Genomic DNA, 25,748 nt, shown 5'->3' with positions numbered 1-25,748 from the left:
TGGGATGCACTGGGGAGGGGCCTAGGGCTTGATTGGCCCAGGCACCTATGGCCTCGCCTTCGTGGGGCCTTAGGCACATGAACCAACCTAAGATTCAGTTGGCCCAAGTGTCTAAGGCCCCTCTTATGGGCAGGGTCTAATGCACCTGAGCCAATCAGGCTCTAGGCCCCTCCCCAGTGCATCCCACAATGCACCGGGAAGGGGCAGGCCCACCATTCTGAGGAAGGTGGGCCTGCCGGCCAGCCGGAGGAAAGACTTGTCTGGCTGGCCATCGATTAAAGTTAGTGGGGGGGGTCCAGGAGGGGGTCTCAGGGGCTCGGTCAGGGGGGCTAAGGGGGGAGGTTGTCCAGCAGGAGGGCTTGGGCTCCCTCCTGCTGCTGAGCAGTGCATGTAGGGGTGATGATGTTTCTGTCCAGCAGGAAGGCTTGGGCTCCCTCCTGCCAATAAGCGTTGCATGTAGAGGGAGGGGTTGTTTCTGTCCGGCAAGCGGGCTTGGACTCCCTTCTGCCAGGGATCGGTGTGTGGAGGGGGGGTTTCTTTCTGGAAGGAGGGCTTGGGCTCCCTCCTGCCAGTAATCACAGTGGGGGGTTGTCAGGTAGGAGAGATTGGGCATCTCTCCTGCCGGTAATCACAGGGGTTCAGGGTTCAGGTTGAGCATCTCTCCTGCTAATTGGGCATCTCTCCTACCGGGGAGGTTAGGAGGGATCGCAGCAGGAGAGATTAGGCATCTCTCCTGCTACGATCAGGGTGGGGGAGGGGTGGGCAGTTCTAGGATTATGTAACCGGCATTGTTTATGGCAGACTCTGGTTATAAAATCCTGCTTTTAGGCGAAGGACTGGCCCCTCCTTCGCTTAAAAGGTCTTGTTTTGGGTGTTTGGAATTTGGGCGATTTTTTGGTTGGGAATGTGTTTATCTTTGGGACAGTGCTGTGAACAAGGCTGCCCTGTGAACTTCAATAAGATAAGTTGCTCTGCATTTCATATTCTGCTCTTTTCACTGGTTTTCAGCATTATATCTGCTTAATTTCTCTTCTCATCCCTGTTTCTTACTAAAAAAAAAAAAAACACAAAAAAATAAACCCTTCTCTTTCCTCTGTTAAATCTTATTTCCTCTTCTTCTTCATAGGAAAAAGGGTAAGACTTTGTTAACTCTAATTAAATCCTGGTGCCTGTGGCTCAGGGTGACTAAAGTATGGAAAATCCTGTTATAAATCCTGTGTTTTAGGGTAGCACTGATAGAACCTGCATTTTTGTTTAAAATACTGTGTTTTAGGTGGTATAGAGCCTATATTTCTGTCTTACTAGTATTCAGAGTAATACAAAATTGGCTAACACACCTGGTCCTTGGGGAGAAAAAGTCTAAGGAGATGGGGCAAATCTACAAGTTAATAAATAATGGACATCATAAGTGAATGAACGTGGACCTCTGGCTCAGGCAATATCTCATTTCACTGCATTTCATAATCTGTTCTTTTCACTGGTTTTCAGCATTATATCTGCTTAATTTCTCTTCTCATCACTGTTTCTTACTAAAAAAAAAAAGCACAAAAAAATAAACCCTTCTCTTTCCTCTGTTAAATCTTATTTCCTCTTTCCCTTTCCCTTCATAGGAATAAGGGTAAGACTTATAGTCCCACCAACCCAAGGGACCACTATTCATATATAGAGACCCATATAATCAGGACTACTCAAATGAAGTCACTTCACAACCAATCAAGATGACCTTTATTCTATGCAATCACTGTGGTGCTTTAATTCCAAGACATACTATTTGGAGGCTTAAGGCTTGCCCCCATCTGTCTTCAACTTGCTAGTATTAAGGAGGAGCTCTGCAAACTTAAACAGGAATTGAATACAATTAAAGCAGCTTCCATCGCTCCACAAAATCATACCAACTTACCATCTCTATCTCAAAGAATAAAACAGCCCAGGAATAAATGGGTCACAGTAGGTTCAGGAAGACTGCGACATTTAACACAGAAACATCCACCTTCACTAATATTACCTCTACAGAATTCCTTCGCTCCACTAGTGCACTGCGATACTCAAGAAAACAGAAGGGAGGTGGGACTCGAACCAATGAAGGTAACTCAAGAGAACAAGCGCACCCTAAGCACAAATAAAAAAGCCCAAAACAGAAAACTATTATTGTTGGGGGATTACATCATCAGAGGCATTAACCTTGGAACACAGGGCGAGGAGACCAAAATAGTGAAATGTCTTCCATGATCCTCAGCTACCAGGAGTTCCAGGCAAATACTGACTATAATTAAGGAAGAAAATAAGGATTTTAACACTGATGTTGTTATCCATCTGGGAACAAATGACCTGGCCAACAACTCCACACTTGCAGCACAGAAAGCTTTTCGGGAGCTTGGTGAGGCCGTGAAACCTTTTGTAAAGACTTTAGCTTTTTCTGAAATACTGCCTGCATATGGAAAGGGAGAGCAAAGAGTGAAAAACACAGAGGACTTTAATAGATGGCTCAAAGCCTGGTGTCATCAAGAAGGCTTCAGGTACATAGGAGGATGGGGAAATACATGGAAGGACAAGAAGCTATATTGCACTGATGGGCTACATATTACTACAGCAGGAAAAAGAAACCTTGCAGAGAAATTTAGACAATATGTTTCTAGGCATTTAAACTAGAAGGTGGGGGTGGTGTATGTACGAAGGACAATTATAGAGACCACCCCCGGCAAAAGAAAAGATGTGATAGTAGTAAAGACTGAAACATAAGCAATATCAGCAACTCATTTCTTAGTATTGCAACGGAAAGTGAAACGACACAAAAATCCATACGAAAAAGGAGATTATCGCTGGAAAGCGATGACCACAAATGCTCACAGTCTAAGCAACAAAGTTCATGATCTGCAAGCCCTGATGTTAGAGGCAGATCTAGATATTGTCGCTATCACAGAGACATGGTTCAGTGAATCACTTGGATGGGATGCAAACATACCGGGATATAATCTTTTTAGGAAGGATAGAGATGGTCATAAAGATGGAGGAGTAGCTCTCTATGTAAAGATCAATATCCAAGCGACCGAAATGCAAGGGACCTGGGGAGAGGAAGAAGCGATATGGATTGCTCTGAAAAGAGAAGATGGAACTTCTATCTACGTGGTTGTAGTCTACAGACCTCCGACTCAATCGCAGCAAATTGATAAGGATCTGATTGTGGATATCCAAAAGTTTGGAAGGAAAGAGGAGGTTCTGCTGTTGGGAGATTTCAACCTGCCGGATGCGGACTGGAATGTTCTGTCTGCGGAATCGGAAAGAAGTAGGGAGATAGTGGATGCCTTTCAAGAGGCTCTGCTCAGACAAATGGTGACGGAACCCACAAGGGAAAAAGCGATATTGGATCTGGTCCTCACAAATGGAGAGAGTATCTCTAATGTTCGAGTGGGTGCTCACCTGGGAAGTAGCGATCATCAAACGGTTTGGTTTGATATAACGACTAGAGAACTGGATTAAGGACATATGCTAGATGTAATTTACTTAGATTTCAGCAAAGCCTTTGATACGGTTCCTCTTAGAAGGCTCTTGAACAAACTTGAAGGGCTGAAGTTAGGACCCAAAGTGGTGAACTGGATTAGAAACTGGTTGTCGGACAGATGCCAGAGGGTGGTGGTTAATGGAAGTCGCTCGGAGGAAGGAAAGGTGAGTAGTGGAGTCCCTGAGGGTTTGGTGCTGGGGCCAATCCTGTTCAATATGTTCGTGAGTGACATTGCTGAAGCCCAGAAATAGCTCAGAAAATACCAACCCAACAACAAATTTTTAGATTGAATCAGGGTTTTGTTCGAGTGACCAGTCTAAGGACATAGTGCTTAGCATGTAGCATGAGGAGGGAGCGTGTGAGGGGAAGAGTAAGTGCCCAAATATGGGTAATTGGAAATAGGGTCAGAGGTCTAAAGAATAAGAGTAACAGGAGAAGTAAACAGGGGTGGAGAGAAAGGAAGTAGCAAAGAAAGTATCTGATAGATTGTGAACTGCCCTTGCTTTATCCAATGAGTGGGCAGATATGAGGGACTAATAAATGTTTGAACTAACTATATAATGAATAGATGTATTGAACTCTTTGTACCTACTTTGTCATTCTTATGTAATTTGGCTAATCTTTCTGGCCAGGAAGAAAATAAAAGATATTCTGCTTTACCATGAGTCTTTCTGGAGTTTCTTTATGAGCTGTGTTTTTGTTCCATACAGTCAGGGTAAAGGTAGCTCACATTCTCAGACAACCTATCAACTGTGACTTGCTGTACTTCCATTTAACATGCTTATGTTTACTTGTCCCATTACTCTTGCTCTGCCCCTCCTCTAAATGACCCTAACCCTATTTACTTTCACCCTTATATGGTTTACCTCCATGCACATTCCTTCCTTCACATGCTCAGTCCTTGAGTTACATGCTTATGTCCTTCAATTAGTTATTTTAACAAAGCCTGCATTCTATAGTGCTGAAGCAGCATGTTCTCGTACTGGCTTGAAACAATGACTTCCCAGATAGTTGCAAATAATATCTTATCTCCCCTCCCCTCTACTTCCCAAGCAGTTTGTCAATTCTTTCTCCTCTCACTCCCCCTATTGGTTTATATGTATTTGCAACATGCAATAATTAACACCAGAATATACAAAAAGTGTTAGCAAAAATATTAGTATAAACACTACATTATAAAAGTTATCTTTTCACACTTCTCACAGGTACCTACCCAATTGAAAAAGGCAATTATTATTTGAGAAAAAGTGTTGCCCATAGTAATGCTTTTTCCCAAGTAATGCTATTTAGTTTATTTGTTTTTGGGCCCAAAAGAATGTCCAATCTGCACAAAAATTGGCAAGGTAGGCACACAGACATTTACATAGCACACAGTAGTTCATATCTTTATTAGTCCCTCCTGCCTGTCCGCTCATTGGATAGATCAAAGACAATTCACAACCTATCAGATATTTTCTCTGCAGGCTTCGAGGCGAACGAAGATGGCTGCGTGAGGGAATGGCTCCGTGGTGACAGGCAGCTTGATTTTAAAAAATAGCGGTAAAAGTTTAAAGGAAAGACAAAATTAGTGAGAGAAAAGAAGTATAAGAATGGCGTCGGGCAGACAAAGTAAATCTTCCGTGGCTGGAGCTGGATCGGGGTCTGTTAAAAGATCAAAAATTGACTCCACTTCCCCGCAGATGGTGCCATTGCCAGCGGATGAAATTGATAACAGAGATCTTATGAGAGAAATACAAATGATAAAAGATATTGTTTTGGAAAATTCAAAAGACATAAAGGAGGTGAAAGGAGAGATAGTGAGTTTAACTCAAAGGTTAAATGCAGTGGATTTGAAAATGGAATGTTTAGAAAAACGGGTGGAAAAATGTGAGGAGGAAAAAGTACTGTATAAAAAGGATCATAAAGAAATTGAAGCATTAAGAAGAGATTTTGTGGATTTGTCCAATCGTGCAAGAAGGAACAATTTGAGGGTACTTGGATTACCAGAGGAGATTGAGAAGGGCGATCCTATTACTTTTCTGTTAAATTTCCTACCTAAGATTCTACCAATTCAAAGTAAGTTTCCGTTGAAGATAGAAAGGGCGCACAGAATTCCAGCAAAGAGATTAAGCAGCCAAAAGGGACCGCGACCTTTAATATGTAAGCTACTTAGATATCAGCAAGTAGAAGAGATCCTGAAATTAGCAATGGAACATAAAAATATGAAATGTCAGGATGCAAAGATATTTATAGTCCCGGATTTTGCCAAGGAAACTGCATATAAAAGAAAACAGCTATTAGAATTACGCCCACAATTGAGAGCAATGGGTGCCAGGTTTGGATTAGTATACCCGGCTATAATGCGGATGACTCATAACAACAAAACTCTCAGTTTTGAAGAAGCAGGGAAGTTAAAAGAATATATAGATAAATGTGAAAGCCCGATGAATACCTAAAATGAAAATGAAGATATTAATGAGAAGTCTGTTAATGTTTTAATAGTGTGATGCATAGGTTATGTTTATTTGACTTTATTCATAGCGGGGTATTGTTTTTGAATATAAAACTGTCATTTTCCATTACTTGAGACAGTTGACTGTGGGGATTGGCAACATTCTGAATTGAGCTCGAGGCAATTTAAATATGGGGATTGGTAACATTCTGGAATGAGCTTGAGGAAACTTAACTGTGGAGAATGGCAGCATTCTGGACTGAGCTTGAGGCAATTTGATTGTGAAGATTGGCAGCATTCTGGACTGAGCATGAGGCAATTTAACTATGGGGATTGGCAGCGTTATGGTTTGAGATGGAAGTAATTTAATTAAGGAGAATGGCATTATTCTGGACTGTGATTATGGTAATCCAACTGCGAAGATGGGAAGCATTCTGGACTGAGATTGAGGTAATGCAACTATGGAGATTGGCAGCATTATGGTCTGAGATGGAGGTAATTTAATTGAAGAGATTGGCAGCATTCTGGACTGAGCTCATGACAATTTAAAGGTGGAGAATGGCAGCATTTTGGACTGAGATTGAGGCAATGCAGCTGTGGAGATTGGCAGTGTTATAGTTGGAGATGGTGATAATTTAATTGAAGAGGATGGCAGCATTCTGGACTGAGTTCGCAGCAATTCAATTGTGGGGATTGGCAGCATTTTGGACTGAGTTTGAGGAAATTCAACCATGAGGATTGTCAGTATAATGGACTGAGCTAGAGGAAATTTACCTGTGGAGATTGACAACATTCTGGACTGAGCTTTGTGGTCAATGGAATTGAGAAAGTTGCTGAGTGATCTGCTGGATGTGGATTGGTAAAGACAGTTTAATGAAGAACGTCTGAATTGGAATAGTCTGGACTGCTATAGAAGAGAGAAGATCATAGGTTTGATGTCTTCACATGAGAAATATGAATGATGATATATAAATGTTGTCTAATTCTTGGAAAAATGGAAATGACTAATGTGTTAAATGATTATTCTAATTTTTGAAAGGGGTTGAAGGGTAATTGTAAAGGGTTATTTATATAAGTGAGGAGGGGAATAGGAGTTAGGATTATAGTATTTGAAAGAAGTAAAGGGGAAGGAAAAAAAAAAAGGATAAGAGAAATAAAGGGAATTAAAAAATAGAAAAAAAAAATATAATAAAGGATATAAAAATGCCTTTTAAATTTATTTATGTTATTAAGAGATTTTTTAGAGAGTAATGGGGAAGGTTTGGGAAATACATATAAAAGATTGAAGTTTTAATTTCTTGTATGATTATAGTATTTGAAAGAAGTAAAGGGGAAGGAACAAAAAAAAAAAAAGGAAAAGAGAAATAAAGGAAATTAAAAAAAAACAAAAAAAAAATTATTTAATAAAGGATATAAAAATGCCTTTTAAATTTATTTATAAGTTATTAATAGATTTATTATAGAGTAATGGGGAAGGTTTGATAATACATTGCTTGCTGATTCTAAATTTTGCACAGAATTTCAGAACAAAATTAGTGAATATTTTTTATTTAATGATTTAGAGGAAATGTCGATTGAAATTTTATGGGATGCTTTCAAAGCAACGATGAGAGGACAAATTATATCATATTCTGCATATAAAAAGAAACAACTAAGGAAGCAATTTGTAAGTTTGGAAAAAGAAATTAAAAATTTAGAATTAAAATTGATTAACAAATGGGAACAAGCTACATTTCAAATATTGTTAAAAAAATGTGAATATAATGAGATTTCCTCTGGATTAGTAAAGAAAGATATTTTTACTCAGCAAACGTATTATGGTAGTGCAAATAAGGCTGGAAGACTATTGGCAAATTATTTAAAAAAAAATAAAGGAAGGAGAAAATAGGTATAATTAAAGATGAGTTAGGGAATTCTCATTCTCAAATTGGAAGTATATTAAAACAATTTTTGAAGTATTATAAGTCACTGTATTCTTCTGAGTCTTATTTAAATAAAGAGAAAGATGGGTTGGATTGTTTGAGTTCAGTTGAAGGTCCTAAGGTTCCTGATCATGTAAAAAGAAGTTTAGATGAACCTATATCATTAAAAGAGTTACAAATGGCATTGAAATCCCTTAGAGCTGGGACCGCTCCAGGTGGAGACGGATTTACGGTAGAGTTTTATAGAGAATTTCAAATTTCTCTTTTACCTTATTTATTAAAATTATATCAGGATCAAATGAATAAAGGTTGTATATCAGGCACTATGGCAGAATCTTTAACTATTGTTTTGCCAAAGCCAAATAAAGATCCAACATTGGTTTCAAACTACAGGCCTATATCTTTAATAAATGTAGATGGTAAATTATTAGCTAAGATTGGCTAAAGCTCTTCCGCATATAATAGGAATGAATAAAACTGGATTTGTTGCTCAAAGACACTCTTCTAATAATACTACACTGGCATTTCAGATGTATTATTTAACAAAACAAATTAATGCTCGTTTATATATAAATAATAATTTTTCAGATGCTTTTAAATTGCAGAGGGGAGTTAGACAGGGTTGTCCATTATCTCCTTTGCTCTTTGATATAGTTCTTGAATCCTTGTTGTTAGCTATTCGACAGGCAAAGGACATACAGGGTATTCCATGTGCTGGAATGGAATATAAAGTATTCGCTTATGCAGATGATATCTTGCTTCATTTGAGGATACAAAATAAATTGGACTAAATCAGAGATTTTACCTTTAAATGTGCATTGTACAAAAGGTATACTTGATTCTTTCCCTTTTATTTGGAAAGAGGATGGAATAAAGTACTTAGGTATTTGGTTGAATAAAACACTCGAAGAGACAATGAGAATAAATGAAAAATTTTTATTACAAAAAGTAACAGAGTTGTGTGAGCAATGGAATCCTTTACATTTGTCCTGGTGGGGAAGAGTTCAAACTGTTAAAATGATGATTTTGCCTGTGGTTTGCTATCAATTGGGAATGATACCAGTGTTTTTTCAGGGGTCTTTTTTTTATAAAAAATTAAATAGTATTTTAATGTCTATTGAGAATTCAGTAATGATTTTTATGTATGTTTTTAATTATTTTTTATGAATCATTGATTATTATTATGATTTTCTATTTTAACATGTTTTATAAGTTTCTCATACACCATTATTTTTAACTTTCTTTGTATGTTAAGCATTCTTATATATGTTCAATGTGAACTAAGCCATGCCAAAAACCAATCATTTGTTGTTATAGTATAGGACACATTCCTTGAACATCTTTCTCTATATATGACTGCTTTTAGAGTGTTAAGGCAGAAATTCTTTATATTCCACATAGAATCATAATGTATATTTATGATATTTATACTTTTAATATGCATATTTATACTCATATTCACATATTTATATATATATATATATGCACATCCATATTTGCATATTTATGTTTTTATATGCATATTCATATCTTTATTTGTAATTCATTATAATCATGTCATTTATTCTGTTCCTGATGTAGGCAGATATAATATATGGAAAATCTTAATCTTTTTTATATTTGAAATCTTTTATCTTTTTATATAAAGTTCATTTATCAAAGTCCTTCACTGATATGTTTAAAAACATATTCTTAATATGTGTTCATGCTTTTTTTACATTGCACTTGACTAATTTCATTCATTTCAGCAATTCCCATTTCTTCTCCTCTCCTGTTACATGGAATGTTCCATTGATTAGGGTCCATTTTAATTTCTGTAATGCAATTCATAGTCTACTTTGATGTTCTTTTTTTTATGTTTATCCTTTTTCTAGTAATCCTTCTTTTTTCTATTGATCCACCTAACTTTTAATATGTGTTTGAAACAATTCACTTTAACTAGCATTCACTTACTTCAGTTCTGTTAGTTTCCTTTTTCCCCCCTTTTTCTTTTTGTTTTGTGGCACAATCCACCAATCAGATTGCATATTTAATTGCTCCTCCTCCAATGCACTCCCTTTCCATTGCAAATGCAAGCAGTGTCTCACTTCCGGTTCACCACACAATTGGTAAGTACTTTTCACACGTTTTTTACTTTAGTTCTTATTTTGGTTTCTGCTTCTGTTCTGTTTAAACCTGCACAGCTCTTTTACACTGCACTTTTCAAGGATGCCATGGGTTTCTGATGATTTCTTCTAGATTTTGTTTTTCTCTGCTTTTATGTTTCCTCTTAACTTTCATTGGATGTTTTCCATATTGTTTACTGGATGACTCTCTTTTGGTTTTTAACTCTGCCTTTTTCTTTTTCTCTTAATTAGCAGTATTCAGCTATGTATTTTTATATCCCTTTTCCTTTTTTTAGTGTTATTTAGTAATGTGCAGCATGGTTCCCTTTCTGAGCCCATCCCCCACTATCACTTTTCTGTGGCTCCTTCTTACCGTTTTTCTTTTAATCACAGCTTACTGGGTATGCTAACTTGTAATGCCTTTGACCTGTTAGTTTTTCAATTAGGTTTTCAATTTAGCCTCTTTATTGGAAGATCTCACACCCCTTTTTACTGCATGGCCCCCTTTTTGCTATCATCTATCATCTGTATCTGTTTTAGGGTTTTAAAATATTCTACATAGCTTTGTTAAAAACATTCTATATGGCTTTGCAAATATGTTTAATCTTAAACTTGGCAGTAGTATAGAGTCTTATATATGGTTTTAACTTCTGAAATTTTAAATTCAATATTATTTTAGTTTCCCACGTACACACCTTTATAGGACCCCCAGGGTATGTATTCCTCTTCCTTTTTTTGTCCTATACAGTTCCCTTTGTGTCTTTCTAGCTTGTTTAAACATAAGTATTCACTGATTATTTGTTTAGCATGGTCTTCGCACGTTCACCATTTTTATAATGCAATTAAGTTTTTCACTCCACTCTGCATTTTGCATAGATCCAAATATTTTCTGTTTTCACATTTTTATGACATTTATCACCTTTTCCACCAACTCATTTTTATTAGTGCCATTTACATCACTATGTCCTTTTATCACATATCTTTCATACTCTTTGCATGCCAGATATCATTCACAGTTTCACATTTTATCACCACTACTATTCATAACTTACATGCATTCTTAATGTGCCCCTCATTATTTATAGGACCCCTGAAGAAGATTTTTTGTCGAAACGCAGACCGTGTTGGGTCCTGTATCCCTAGCGGACTAGGTCCTTTAAGGCTCTTATGTGGATGATTTACTTTTATGTGGATGGAATTATTTTATGTGGATGATTTTAGTGTACCTTTGCAACTTTGATACTTTCAAATAAAGTCCATTTAGGAACATCGTCACTCCACAGAGTTTTTTTTGTTTTGTTTTTTTGGTTTTTACTGGAGGTAATAGATACATTTGGAAAATTCTCAGGATACAAAATAAATTGGACTAAATCAGAGATTTTACCTTTAAATGTGCATTGTACAAAAGGTATACTTGATTCTTTCCCTTTTATTTGGAAAGAGGATGGAATAAAGTACTTAGGTATTTGGTTGAATAAAACACTCGAAGAGACAATGAGAATAAATGAAAAATTTTTATTACAAAAAGTAACAGAGTTGTGTGAGCAATGGAATCCTTTACATTTGTCCTGGTGGGGAAGAGTTCAAACTGTTAAAATGATGATTTTGCCTGTGGTTTGCTATAAATTGGGAATGATACCAGTGTTTTTTCAGGGGTCTTTTTTTATAAAAAATTAAATAGTATTCTGGTTAAATTTATTTGGCTGGGTAAAATTGCAAGAGTTGCTCTAGTGTCTTTACAAAGGCCAATTGAGGAGGGTGGGGTAAATTTCCCCAATTTTTATAGGTATCATCAGGCCTATATCATGCGCCAAGGTATGTATTGGGTCCTCCCAGAGCTTTTGGAACAACTACCAGAATGGTTATGGGTAGAGAGATCACTTATATTTCCACTTAGGCTTGATCTTCTGCTTAGTATAAAAATGCCTAGAATACGTAAAGACAATAGAGTATTAATGGATACTTGGAAAACATTAAGACTTGTAGACAAAATAACTACTGATTCTATTTTAAAATTGACACATCAATCTATTTGGGTAAACTCCAAGATACAAATAGGCGGGTTTAAGGTTGTCTGGAAGGATTGGATTAAAGCAGATATAAGATCCTTAAAAGAAGTAATTGATAATGGTAAGCTGCTTGATTTTTCACAATTGCAACATAAATATGGTCTGAATAAAAAACAAAGTTATAAGTGGTTGCAGTTGAAGCAGGCTATTCAGGTGGGGTTCCCTGAATGGAAATCTTTAAATGAACATTACAGCTTAGAATTCTTATGTTTCCAGGCAGATTTTCTGGGACACCAGGCCGCAAAGTGGTATAAAATTATATCTAATTATTTGAATAAGAAACCTAAAAATGGATTAAGAGATATTTGGAGCATTGAGATTAAGCATCAGATTAATGCATCTCAATGGCCACGTATTTGGTCTTGGAGAATTAAAGGTACGATGTCAGCATCTATTAGGCAAACATGGTTCTTTTTGTTGCATAGAGCATTCTGGACTCCTACTAGATTACAAAAATTAGATTGCTCTAAGTCTAACAGATGCTGGCATTGTAAAATTGAAGTTGGAACTTTAGACCATCTTTTATTTTATTGTCCATGTATTCAGGCATTTTGGATATCAATCTGGGATCAAGTTAACCTAATGATGGAGAGTCATGTGGCATTGTCCTATGATACAGTGGTTTTTGGAATGTGCATGAGGGCTAAATGCCAAATATCTGCAGCAAACAATAAATTACTGATGATTCTTACTGGTGTGGGAATTCAGCAAATAACGACTAATTGGAAAGACTGTTCTAGACCAAATTGTAGTTTCTGGTGGAACTCAGTATGCCATATGTATAAGATGGAAAGATTTCTTGCAGTACAGAGGGGGCATTTTAAAAGGTTTCAGGAGGTGTGGAGGCCATTAATTGAATATTATAATGATTAAGGTTTATTCTTTTTCCTTAGGGGATAATTTGTAGAAATGGGGGGGGGGGATAGGATAATCTAATTAAATAGCGGTATATTTCAACTGATTAATGGATATAAGAAACATGGTATATATGTATGAATAGAAAAGGAAAGGGGTAAAATTATTGGAAATATGTTGTTATGAAATATTAGGGGATATATGTAATATGATGAGATATATTTGTTGTGTATTAATGTATATAATAAAATGAAAAAAGAGTTTGAGGAAGAAAGGGTGGGGGGAGGGATAGGTTAATGTATGATTAATTGTATTATGGAAGAGGGATGTCTAAGTATGTATATGTTTGGATAGATTATTTTATTGATATGGGAAGGGATGGGAGGTGGGTGGGCGGAATTAAAACATGTATAATAATATTGTTTAAGAATGTCAAGTGAGTTATGTGAATTAATTGTAATAATATTGTACACTTGTTGAGAGAAATAAAAAGGAATAAAGATTAAAAAAAAATAATAATAATATTAAATAGTATTCTTTTAAAATTTATTTGGCTGGGTAAAACTCCTAGAGTGACTTTGGTATCCTTACAAAGATCAATTTCGGAGGGAGGGGTAAATTTTCCAAATTTTTATAGGTATCATCAAGCCTATATTTTGCGCCAAGGTATGTATTGGGTCCTCCCAGAACTCATGGAAAAACTCCCTGACTGGTTGTGGTTAGAATGGCAACTCATGTCTCTGATACGTCTGTGCCATGTACTCAGTATCAAAATGCCTAGCTACAGTAAAGATAATAGCATAATAGCAGATACATGGAAAACATTGCGACATGTAAGCAATTTAACAACTATTCCAATTCATAAATCTACAAAACAGTCTATATGGGTAAACTCCAAGATCCAAATTGGCGGAGAGAGACTAGTCTGGAAGCACTGGATGATAGCAGGAATACGAATATTGTATGACGTTATTTATAATGGTACTATGCTTGAATTTTCAGAGTTGCAATTGTTTAGATTCTTTATTGTAAACCGCCTAGAAGTCGCAAGATAGCTGGCGGTATATAAAAATAAAGTTATTATTATTATTATTATTGTTTATTCAGATTTTTGATTAAACGCTTTATCGATATTACAAAGCGTTATACAAGGTTTAAAATAACATTTAAACAAATTTAACAATTAAGACATATCTTTATATAAAAATTACTAGACTGACGGCAATTACATACAGGGTAATTACGGACCTGAAGGCCCCTAAACACAAATAGGAAGGAGGGGAGAAATACAATTAATATAGAAAATGTGAGAAACATTTATGGTAAACACAAAAGGGACTGGGAAATTGAATGTAAAATACAAGAGTAGATTAATCTCTAAGTTTCAGATAATCAATTAAAAGCATCTTTAAAAAGAAAGCACTTTAAATTACTTTTAAAATTTTTAAATTTTTTTTCCTTTTTTAAATCTAAAGGAAGAGTATTCCAGATCATAGGGGCTGTCACAGAGAAAATGGAGGTGCAGAAAATTTTAGATGGTTGCAACTGAAGCATATGCCAATTAATAGGGAGATATACAATGTTATTCTGTGATGATTATTAAATCACTGTTTATTATTATCACAGCTCTGTAAATAATGATTAAATTATTTGTATTATAATTTATGAAGTGTTCAGACCAATACCCGTGTATTCTGTGATCTCACTGAACTGGGGTACATTTGGGACCATCATCACACTTCTAATGTCCCTTTGCCAGCCTCCTTCTTATATATACTTGATAATATTCTTTATTACTCATTATGTATACTTGTAGATAGATTTTAAACCACACTTATCTTGATGATTATTCCAATAGGCTTGGCGTTGTTCTCTTTAACTCCCAGCTGCAGCGAGGTAAGGTGCTTAAATCATAAAGTGCTTGTGCATGTAGTGCTAACTACTAGCTACTGTGTTCGCTAAAACTTATTCTTAAGCCCGGCCCCCCGACTCGAGTTTCGGGTCCTTCATCAGGAGGGGTCCTGTTAAAAACACAATTTTAATTAAAACCTTATTAAAACTTCAACTTTTATATGGTACTGGATTTCTATATCCTACTTAATCTCTTATATATTGTCTCTCAGACCAACCTGTTTAAATGATTCATTTTTACATACCTATATGGCTTACTTCTGCTGGATTGTCACCTCAAAATGAACACGCTGGGGATCGACCAGCTATCGTGAACATACGAAAAGAAAGAATTACTGCTCCTTTGGTAGCCCACTGGCTACAAAAGGCACACTCCTTGGAGGATTTAAAATACACGGTTTTGATTCATGTAGACCTACAAGAAGGAGATATCACAAAATGCTTACTGCAGAAAGAACAACGTCTTATTTTTAATAAAAAGACTATGCATCCATATGGACTCAATTCCGAAATAGAATGGCTAAACTTGTAAGTCGTAAGTGGAGTCCGATACGTCATTTCCGGTTGGAAATGAGAGACCATAAGGGGAGGGATTAAAAGCAAAGAGGAGAGAGTGTATATAAGACACGATAGCTGGTCGATCCCCAGCGTGTTCATTTTGAGGTGACAATCCAGCAGAAGTAAGCCATATAGGTATGTAAAAATGAATCATTTAAACAGGTTGGTCTGAGAGACAATATATAAGAGATTAAGTAGGATATAGAAATCCAGTACCATATAAAAGTTGAAGTTTTAATAAGGTTTTAATTAAAATTGTGTTTTTAACAGGACCCCTCCTGATGAAGGACCCGAAACTCGAGTCGGGGGGCCGGGCTTAAGAATAAGTTTTAGCGAATACAGTAGCTAGTAGTTAGCACTACATGCACAAGCACTTTATGATTTAAGCACCTTACCTCGCTGCAGCTGGGAGTTAAAGAGAACAACGCCAAGCCTATTGGAATAATCATCAAGATAAGTGTGGTTTAAAATCTATCTACAAGTATACATAATGAGTAATAAAGAATATTATCAAGTATATATAAGAAGGAGGCTGGCAAAGGGACATTAGAAGTGTGATGATAGTCCCAAATGTACCCCAGTTCAGTGAGATCACAGAATACACGAGTATTGGTCTGAACACTTCATAAATTATAATACAAATAATTTAATCATTATTTACAGAGCTGTGATAATAATAAACAGTGCAACTGAAGCATGCCATTCAGGCGGGGTTCCCTGATTGGAAAAACCTTAACAAACATTATAGTTTGGAGTTTCTGTGTTTTCAGACAGACTTCTTGGGTCACCAGGCCGCCCAGTGGTACAAAGTGTTAAGTGGATTTAATAAAAAGAAATTAAAAACTGGTTTAAGAGATATTTGGAGCATTGAGATTAAGCATGAAATTACTGCATCTCAATGGCCACGAATTTGGTCTTGGAGGATGAAATACACGGTGTCAGCATCTATGAGACAAACTTGGTTTTTTCTGTTACATAGAGCGTTGTGGACCCCTGTTAGGTTACAAAAATTAGATAGTTCTTTGTCTAATAGATGTTGGTATTGTCATCTGGAAACAGGAACTTTAGATCATTTACTGTTTCATTGCCCATTTATTATGAATTTTTGGAAATCAATTTGGGACCAAATTAATAATTTATTAGATAACCCAGTGGCATTATCCTATGATACTGTAATATTTGGAATGGAAATGAGAGCAAAGAGTCAGATTTCTGCGAATAATAATAAATTACTACTTATAATGACCGGTGTTGCCATTCAGCAAATTACATATAATTGGAAGGATTGGAGGAGATTAAATTATAACTTCTGGTGGAACTCTTTATGCCATATTTATAAAATGGAAAGGTTTATTGCATTGCAACGGGGATACTTTAAGAAGTTTCAGGATGTGTGGAAACCATTAACAAAGTATTGTAAAGATTAATTTGAAATTGTTTCCCTTATACTTATTGATTTAAGGGGTAGGGAGGGGGGAATTTTATTATTACATGTTTTATATGATAATGGAATATAAGGGTGGGTGGGGTGGGAAAAGGGAAGGGATATGTTTTTATGTAATATATCAATGATTGTTTGTAAGTGATGTAGTTAATGTTAATCTGAATGAATATATTTAACACTTAATGTAATTTTGAAAATGAATAAAGAATATAAAAAACAAACAAACCAAAAAACACAACAACATATATTAACTATTCCTTCTTTAAAAATAATAGGGACCAGGAGATCTACCATTTTCTCAGTTATAGCACCCCAGTTTTAGAACAATTTACCATTATACCTACGTAATGAACCTTCCTTAGAAAAATTCAAGCGTTCCTTAAAAAGTTTTCTTTATAAGGACTGTGACAGGGACCTGCGGCTGGCCGAGCGGAGACCCGTGCTCGGTCCCACAATCACAAAGATCAGGATGGCTATGTGGCCTTATTCCCAATTTCCCTTCCCTCAGTATCTCCCCAGGCATACCAGAACACTTGGGAAGGAAAATAAGACTGGTTTATTAGCATTCAAAAAAACAACACACTAACAATTTATCTTTGTCAGGATTGAGGAGTAGTGGCTCATGGCCAGTAGGGGATGATGTCTATGGGATGGTAATGGAATGGACGTCAGGACATGATAGTGCAGTATTTTTGTGGAATGTTTCTACAAAAGTGCCGGTTTTTCATATGATTCTGGGTAACTCTAGTTAGATACAAGCATATGTGTTAGTTAAGGCCACACCCAATAGAAGCATATGAAAAATTAGTGAATAAAAATCTGAATATGGATGTAGCCAAGGCCAGAAAAACTCACTACAGATTAATATTAAGGAAAAGCATAATAATATTATTTTTATGTACTTTGCTATTAAGCTAGATCATGGAGGAAATCAGGATATACCTGACCTCCATCTTGAGGTAGTGACTCCATTTTGGGTTCTCTGTCTTTCTGTATCTTCTGTGTCTTGTACTCCATGTTGTGTTCAGCCTGTGTCCTTTTGTTTAGTTTTCAATCTTCTAGCCTCGTGGTTCTAATTGATACCAGATGTGCCTTAGGCAGGTTAGGAAGAGCATATTAGATTACGTATCCTAAACTGAGATATAACATGTATTAAATATGAATGATATATAATGTGTGTGAAGCTATGAATGTATGGATATGGGGCCCCTGAATGTGTGATATGTGTATTGAACAAAAGAATTGGTTTTGAAAAAACATATATATATTTGCAACCTAAAGAAATTTAAAGGAAGCCTGAAAACATCTGGAAATAATTAAGAGTCAGAGACCTGTAGCAGTCTCTAGCATAGGAAGAGGGCATAGGAGAAGCTCACGTTTAGGACTGTGTAGGTGTAACATAAAGCTGTTATGTTTCAGGGAGAGGGGGAAACAGCCCCTCCTTCTCCTTTTTCTCTAAGGCTGACAAGGAAGGCTGAGAATATTTCAACACCTTTTAACAAATGCAGATTATCTTAATATACCTTTTTGGAAAGGACAGAAAGAATATTGGATATGTAATAAAATGTTAATGTATATTCAGAAATAAATGTAAACAAAACAAATATGATTTCTGAAACTTTTAAACATGTAGAGGAATTTTCTTTGTCTAACTTTGAAGACCACCTCTGTTAGTTTGGATTGGCCTACAGCCAATGATGTCACACTGAACTAAAGGTATATAATGGGGAGCTTCGAAGTATCGAGTTGAGTTCGTTATCAGAAGGCCAGCATTTTGGCAACTATAACGACCTCCCACTAACCCAACTAGCTTTTGAGATCCATAATGAAAAAATACAAGCAATAAAATTATATTTTGGTGAAACTTGCGTTTGCGTCATTTTCCATATTTTTGTTATTTTGCACACCTTGAGTGAAAGCTAGCAGCTTAATTGGCAACTGCAGCTTTATGAGTGTGCTGGCGTCCAATGCCCATGCTCAGGATATCAGGTTTTTCACAGATATAAGCCAACAGGAAAACAAAGTCCAGCAAAATACTTTGCAAAAGAAATTCCCATAGTCCCACTCTGTTTTAGCAAAACTACAGTTCTAGCAAAACTACAGTTCTCAGCAACCTGAGCAGAGCTCACACTTCTCAGTTCAATTGCCTCTGTTATGGCAGACAAGTTTAAACCAAGGAAAAGAAAACATTTCATAAAAATAAATGCTTCTCTTTCTTAGTCACCGGTATCCCTCTATTTGCTTTCTGAGGAGATGTGCATCTAACTTACCCACCATTCTAGGATTTAAGGGCAAGTTAGATGCACATCTCCTCGGAAGGCAAATAGAGGGATACCGGTGACTTAAGTTTTCACCAGGTCGCACCTGGCTGGGCCTCCGCGTGAGCGGATCACCGGACTTGATGGACCCAGGGTCTGATCCGGTGATGGCAGTTCTTATTTTCTTCTCCAGCTCTGACCTTAGCAAGGCAGGCTTTTTGGCTATGTCAGCTTCCAGCCTTACAAAGTCCTTATTGATAGCTTTTAAACAGCGCAAAGTTTTCTTTTAGCAAAAAGTTCACAGGGAGCACAAATGTTCCTTCCCTGGACTTTATTCTTATCAGTTAATTAGCTTTAAACAATCCTTTCACACAGTAAAGCAGCAAGGAAAATCATATCAGCTTCAGTCCTTTCACACAAAAAACATTACTCACAGTCCTCCATCTTGTAAAATTGTTCAAAAGTCCTTGCTTTCCTCAGCATTATTCGACAGTTCAAAAGCCGGCTGCCAGTCCATACCTTCCCCCTGTGGGTCACAGACAGCCTTCTCTGAATCCAAGTCAGAAACTGCTACCGGATCCTGCTTTCTCTCAAGCAGTTTCTTAGCAATTCCACGTTTGGCTTCCTGGGCTGGTTCCTTCTAGAGAGTTGCGCGGGGACAGAAATCCCACCCTTCCCCACCCGTCCCCGCCAAAGTCCCACCCGTCCCCGTGAGGAATCCCACCCGTCCCCACCCGTCCCCGTGAGGAATCCCTCCATCCCCACCCGTCCCCGCGAGGAATCCCCTCCGTCCCCACCCATCTCCGCGAGGAATCCCCTCCATCCCCGCCCGTCCCTATAAACTTCAGAAATAGTTATTTCATTTAATTATGCTACTGAATTAAAGGCTCTGGTAGAAACCCATTTACAAATAAGCAAAAAGACTTTATTAATTTGAAAATATTAATTGGGAAGAATACATACTTTGCAAACGGGTTTCTACCAGAGCCTCTAATGTTTATAAATTTTTATCAACACAACTAATATACTACTTTATCCTGAAGCAAAATAAAAAAAAGAAATATAATTCTTTTCCTACCTTTGTTGCCTGATTTCTGCTTTCCTCATGTTCTCATTCAATTCCTTCCATCCACTGTCTCTCTTCCTTCTGCATCTTCCATTTGCTCTGTTACTGTGCCTCTCCCTTTCTTCCCCCTTCCAAATTGGTCTGGCACCCATCTTCTTCTCTCCGCTCCCCCCATAGTCTGGCATCTGTCTTCTTCCTTGCCAGCGTCTTCTCCCTACTCTCTCTTCCCCATTTCCTTTCAGCGTCCTTCTCCCCCCATCTTCCCCATGTCCTGTCAGCGTCCTTCTCCCCCCTCTGTCTTCCACATGTGCTTTCAGTGTCCTTCTCCCCCCTCTGCTTCCCCATGTCCTTTCAGCGTCCTTCTCCCTCTCTGTCTTCCCCATGGCCTTTCAACGTCCTTCTCCACACCCCCCCGTCTTCCCCATGTCCTTTCAGCGTCCTTCTCCACCCCTTTGTCTTCCCCATGTGCTTTCAGCATCCTTCTCATCCCTCTGTCTTCCACAAGTGCTTTCAGAGTCCTTCCCCCCCCGCCCTTCCCATGGCCTTTCAGCGTCCTTCTCCACCCCTTTGTATTCCCCATGGCCTTTCAGCGTCTTTCTCCCCACTCCTTCTCTACCGCCCCGGGTGCAGCACAGCCGGCCAGGTCCCCTTACTTTTGTGGCACTTCCCCGACCGACCGACAACAGCCCCGGTCCAACAAACCTCCCTGCCCTTAACTGCGAATCTAAATTACCTTATTACAGCTGCTGTAAGAAGATAATTTAGATTCGCGGCTACAGGGCAGGGAGGATTGTCGGACCGGGGCTGTTGTCGGTCAGTCGGGGAAGTGCCACAAAAGTAAGGGGACCTGGCCGGCTGTGCTGCACCCGGGGCGGGGCGGGGCGAACCGCCCCCTCCCTTGGTAGCCACTCGAACCGCGAGGCTACGCTCCTCCTTACCTGCACTGCCTGCAGCACAGAGCCAAACGGAAGTCTTCCCGACGTCAGCGCTGACGTCGGAGGGAGGGAGGGCTTTGTTTAAGCACTTTGTTTAAGCCCTCCCTCCCCTCCGACGTCAGCGCTGACGTCGGGAAGACTTCCGTTCGGCTCTGTGCTGCAAGCAGAGAAGGTAGGGAGAAGAGCTGCGCGACTGAGTACATCCAGCCCCGCAGGAACCCCGCGACCCTCGGAGGCGTCCCCACGGGATCCCCGGGACCCTAGGGGGCGTCCCCACGGGATCCCCGCGACCCTAGGGGCGTCCCCACGGGATCCCCGTGACCCGAAGGGGGAACCCGCGGGATGCCCGCGGGTCCCGCGGGATTCCCGTCGTCCCCGTTCCCGTGCAGCTCTCTAGTTCCTTCCTCTTTGGCTAGGTGCTGCTCCCCTCTAGCAAGCAGGCTGCTCCCTAAAGTTCCATGCTTCTCCCCCTCCTTCTGGCTGGGACAGGAGAAGGTTTAAAGAGACCTGCACACTTAAACGGGGACAGGTTTTGCAGTCTTTTAAAGTGGCAGTTTTACAAATGGGACTTCTAAATAGGTCCTGTCTTTCTGTCAGGGGTTCTAAACCTCCCCTTTCTAAGCGTTTGGTAGGACAAGGCTCATATTCCTGAGGTTCATGCTCAGGGTTGGCAGAGTTCCTGTTACAGGATGCATTCGAAACATAGACAACATAACGTACCAGTCACTAAATCTTTTAGACCTTAATCAACCCTATGAGTAGGTAGCAAAATTATCATTTTTATTCCTTTTCTTTTTTTTATGTGTTCCCACCAAATGTGTTCTTCCCTAAATGTTTCTTCTCTTTCTTTAAAGATTGTAGTTCATCCCCTTTGCCTTCTGTACCAGTTATGTAGTAGAATGTATACAATTTGTATTAGAATGTATATAATTTGTACTCAATGTTCTGTTTTTTCCTCCTCTTTTTAAAAAAATGTTATACACATTGAAATATATGATATTGCATAGATAACAAATCTTAATAAAACTTGAAACTATAACCTTTATCATTTAATTTTAATTAACATTTAAACTTTAACTTTAATGTAACCCTGGCTATTTGCAGTGACTCAGGAAATAACCAAAGCTACATAAAAAATTTCTCTGACTCAAATATTTCCAATAAAATAAATTTAATTTGCATTTAAAATTAACAATATATTACAGTTACCACAATTGTAGCGCAGGAGAAGCTTTTTCTAATTGTCTAATCATACACTGGTCCAGTACAGATGACTGCAGGCAAACAGGTATTAATTTGTCTCTTCTTCTTTCTTTCTTATGTGGGAAAGCATTTGATTGCAGTTCTTGTTAATTCCTACTACTCTATTAACAAATCAATAAAAGAAAGCCCTAACTATTCCCCAAGATTCCACTTTAAACTAGCTATATAAAAGAATAAATAATTGAGATAGCCCTAAACTATACCCACCCACAATTAACTAATATTTTAATAAACCTCTTATAACCCCAAAACACAAGTGTTTGTCACCAAGGTTAAAACTTGGAGAAAAAAACAAACATTAAATAAATGTTTTAGAAATACTATTATTACAACACAAATTACTCCAAATAGGATACTGTATTCTAACCAAATCCAAATTATTCTTCAATAAATTAAAAATTTACCTTCAAAAACACAGACAACTTCCAACACACAGCTGTCTACAGAAAAAACCCACCCAAACTCAACTGCTCTCCTTGGCAGTTTAGGATACTCGCAGCACTGCTGACTTCCTAGAGCAGGGGTGTCCAATGTCGGTCCTCGAGGGCCGCAGTCCAGTCGGGTTTTCAGGATTTCCCCAATGAATATGCATTGAAAGCAGTGCATGCAAATAGATCTCATGCATATTCATTGGGGAAATCCTGAAAACCCGACTGGACTGCGGCCCTCGAGGATCGACATTGGACACCCCTGTCCTAGAGAGAGAGCTGTGCTGTCCAGAATTCCAAAAGTGACACATACAGCTCAGAATTCTTAAAACTACAGAAATACTCTTTTAATTTTATTTATAACCTTGGTTACATTCGCCCTTGCTGAAAATAAAAAATTTTTGACAAAGAAAATTTTTTTTTAAAACTATTCTCCAATTTCTTATCAATCATTACAAATTTCCATAGTTTATCACACCAGTATAAACATACATCCTTAGGGTACATATTGCAACATATTTTTTTTTTCCTTCTTCCTTTTCCTTCTTTTTAATTTTCTTCTTTTCTTATTCAGCAAACCGCTTTTATAAAGCGATCCCGCCCATATGTTTTACCCTTTCCCCTCTCTCTCCCTTCTTCTTTTAACATGTAACTCTCCCTCCCTTCTCCCTTTTTCCCTCACTTTCATGTTTGTCCAGTTTACGTCCTTGGTGTGCACTTTCATTATTTTTTAATTATTTATCTTTTTAAATTGTTATTGTAAACCGGCCAGATACTTGTTGATGGTCGGTATATTAAAAGTCAATAAACTTGAAACTTGAAATTTTTTTTTAAAACATCAAGTTGTTCTCAAAATAAATTTCATTTCTAAATGAATCAACTTAATATGATTTTGGTGCAGTATTTTAAGATAACTCTCTGTCTCGTAACTGGAAATCATTCTTCTCTTGTCTAAAGATTTCTAGAATCTGATAGGGTTCTTGTTCCCACACCTCCTGAAGTTTATGCCTTTCATGAAATCCTAACCTGATTAAGATCCAGCCTCCTTCTTTGAGTGTAGCCTTTCGAGATCTAATATCATACTTCTTTACTTTTCTTCCAGCCCTTTCAGATGTCAATTGTGCAATCTGAATAACTTCTTGTAATTTTTGTTGAGGGCGATCTACCCAATCTGTAGAAGTTGTTGCCAACAGAAGTTCATCTTTTACAGAATCTATACTTTCAAATGGAAGTAAAGACTCTCTTCCTAACATCAAGTAGGCTGGAGAAACAAGTACTGCAGAAACAATACATAAATGTAGTAGTAACAGCAACAATTTTATCTGGAAGTTTTTACTCTTAATTTTTCCTTGTGATGAACCCACCTCCTTCTTGACCTTTTGAATAGGAATCATCGGCAAATATGTCTTGAATGTTCTGGTTTTCTCTGATACACCTTTCTCCTTTTGTTGCTCATTTTTGATTGAAATTGACCTTTTCCTTGAGCTTCTGTGCAGCACAATTTCCTTCCATTTCTGCTCCCTACTTTCTTCAAGGCTTTCATCCTTCTCTGCCCCATCAGTGCACTCTTTATATTCTTCCTCAGAGTAGTCATCCTGATCTGTTCCTTGGTCACAATCTATACATTTCTTATTTTCCTCAGTTAAAATTTCATTTTTAGATGGCATCATCTAAACTACTTGTGATCCAGTCATGGGAGCTATTTCAGTGGAACCTTCTTCTGACAACTCCTTTTTGTTGTCTTTTTGGTTCTCAATTTCAGGATCCTTGCTTTCCTCCTGGGTCTCTTGTCCCACAGCATCTTGCTCATCTTTGGGCAAAATCAGCTCAGGATGTGTAACTTTCACATTTTTAACTGTTTGAAGAAGGTCAGCGCCATCAAAATCTTGAGCCTGAATTATAATTGTAATGTTATCATTCTCCGCTTTTTTCACAGATGTGCTAGCAACTCCTTCTTCAGGAGCTACATACTCAGTTTCAGTTGCAAGTTCCTCTGAAGAAAGTGGTTGAGATATTTCTGGTTTAGCATCACCAGAACCTACTATATCTTTCTCATCATCCTTTTCTGGGATGCGGCCTTACCAGGGTTCAAACTCTACAGGAGAGATAGGTCACACAAAAAGGGTGGAGGAATAGCACTATATATAAAAGATTCCATACCTTCAACCAGGATGGAAACAACAGTAAGGGCGGACGACTTGGAATCATTATGGGTTAAGCTACCAGGAGGTGCAGGAACAGACATAAAATTGGGTCTGTACTATTGCCCACCTGGACAATTTGAAGAAATCGACCAGGACCTGGAGGCCGAACTGAGGCAGTTATGCAAAAGCGGAAGTGTGGTGGTGATGGGGGACTTCAACTACCCGGGAATAAATTGGAGCATCGGGCACTCAAACTGTACGAGGGAGACCAAATTCATGGAGGTCACGAGGGACTGTTTCATGGACAGCTGGTCATGGAACCAACTCGGGGAGATGCCACTCTTGACCTAATCTTCAACGGACTAGGGGGACCCGCTAAGGAGGTGGCAGTACTAGCCCCACTAAGAAAAAGCGATCACAACACGATCCAGTACAGACTAGAAATTGGACCATCAAAGTTGAAAAGAACCACAACGACAGCACTCAACTTCAAAAAAGGGAATTATGATGCCATGAGGAAAATGGTGGGAAAGAAACTCAACGATACCGCAAGGAAGATAGAGTCCGTAGAAAAAGCCTGGACCCTACTCAAGGGCACGGTGCACGAAGCACAGAACCTGTGCATCCCCAAGTTCAGGAAAGGGTGCAAGAAAAATAGAACAAAAAACCCAGTGTGGATAACAAATGCAGTGAAAAAGGCGATAAGCGATAAGAAGGCATCATTCAAAAAATGGAAAAAGGACCAGACAGAAGACAACCAAAAGGAGCATAAAAGACACCAAAAGGAGTGTCACCGAGTGGTTAGGAAAGCAAAAAGAGAATATGAAGAAAGACTGGCAGTGGAAGCAACAAACTTCAAA

The 25,748-nt window shown here is 38.2% G+C and overlaps 1 protein-coding gene across 1 annotated transcript in view; it reads left to right on the top strand.

Moving 5' to 3' along the window:
* The window catches only part of IL20RB (interleukin 20 receptor subunit beta), a 317,689-nt gene that overhangs the window by 69,993 nt on the left and 221,948 nt on the right, over positions 1-25,748 (top strand). The gene's annotated exons all lie outside the window — the stretch shown is intronic.

The sequence above is a fragment of the Geotrypetes seraphini genome, chromosome 9 (assembly GCF_902459505.1).
Source record: "Geotrypetes seraphini chromosome 9, aGeoSer1.1, whole genome shotgun sequence".
NCBI lineage: Eukaryota > Metazoa > Chordata > Amphibia > Gymnophiona > Dermophiidae > Geotrypetes > Geotrypetes seraphini.
The sequence above is the reverse complement of the archived record's forward strand: the minus strand, read 5'-3'. Positions and strand labels throughout refer to the sequence as shown.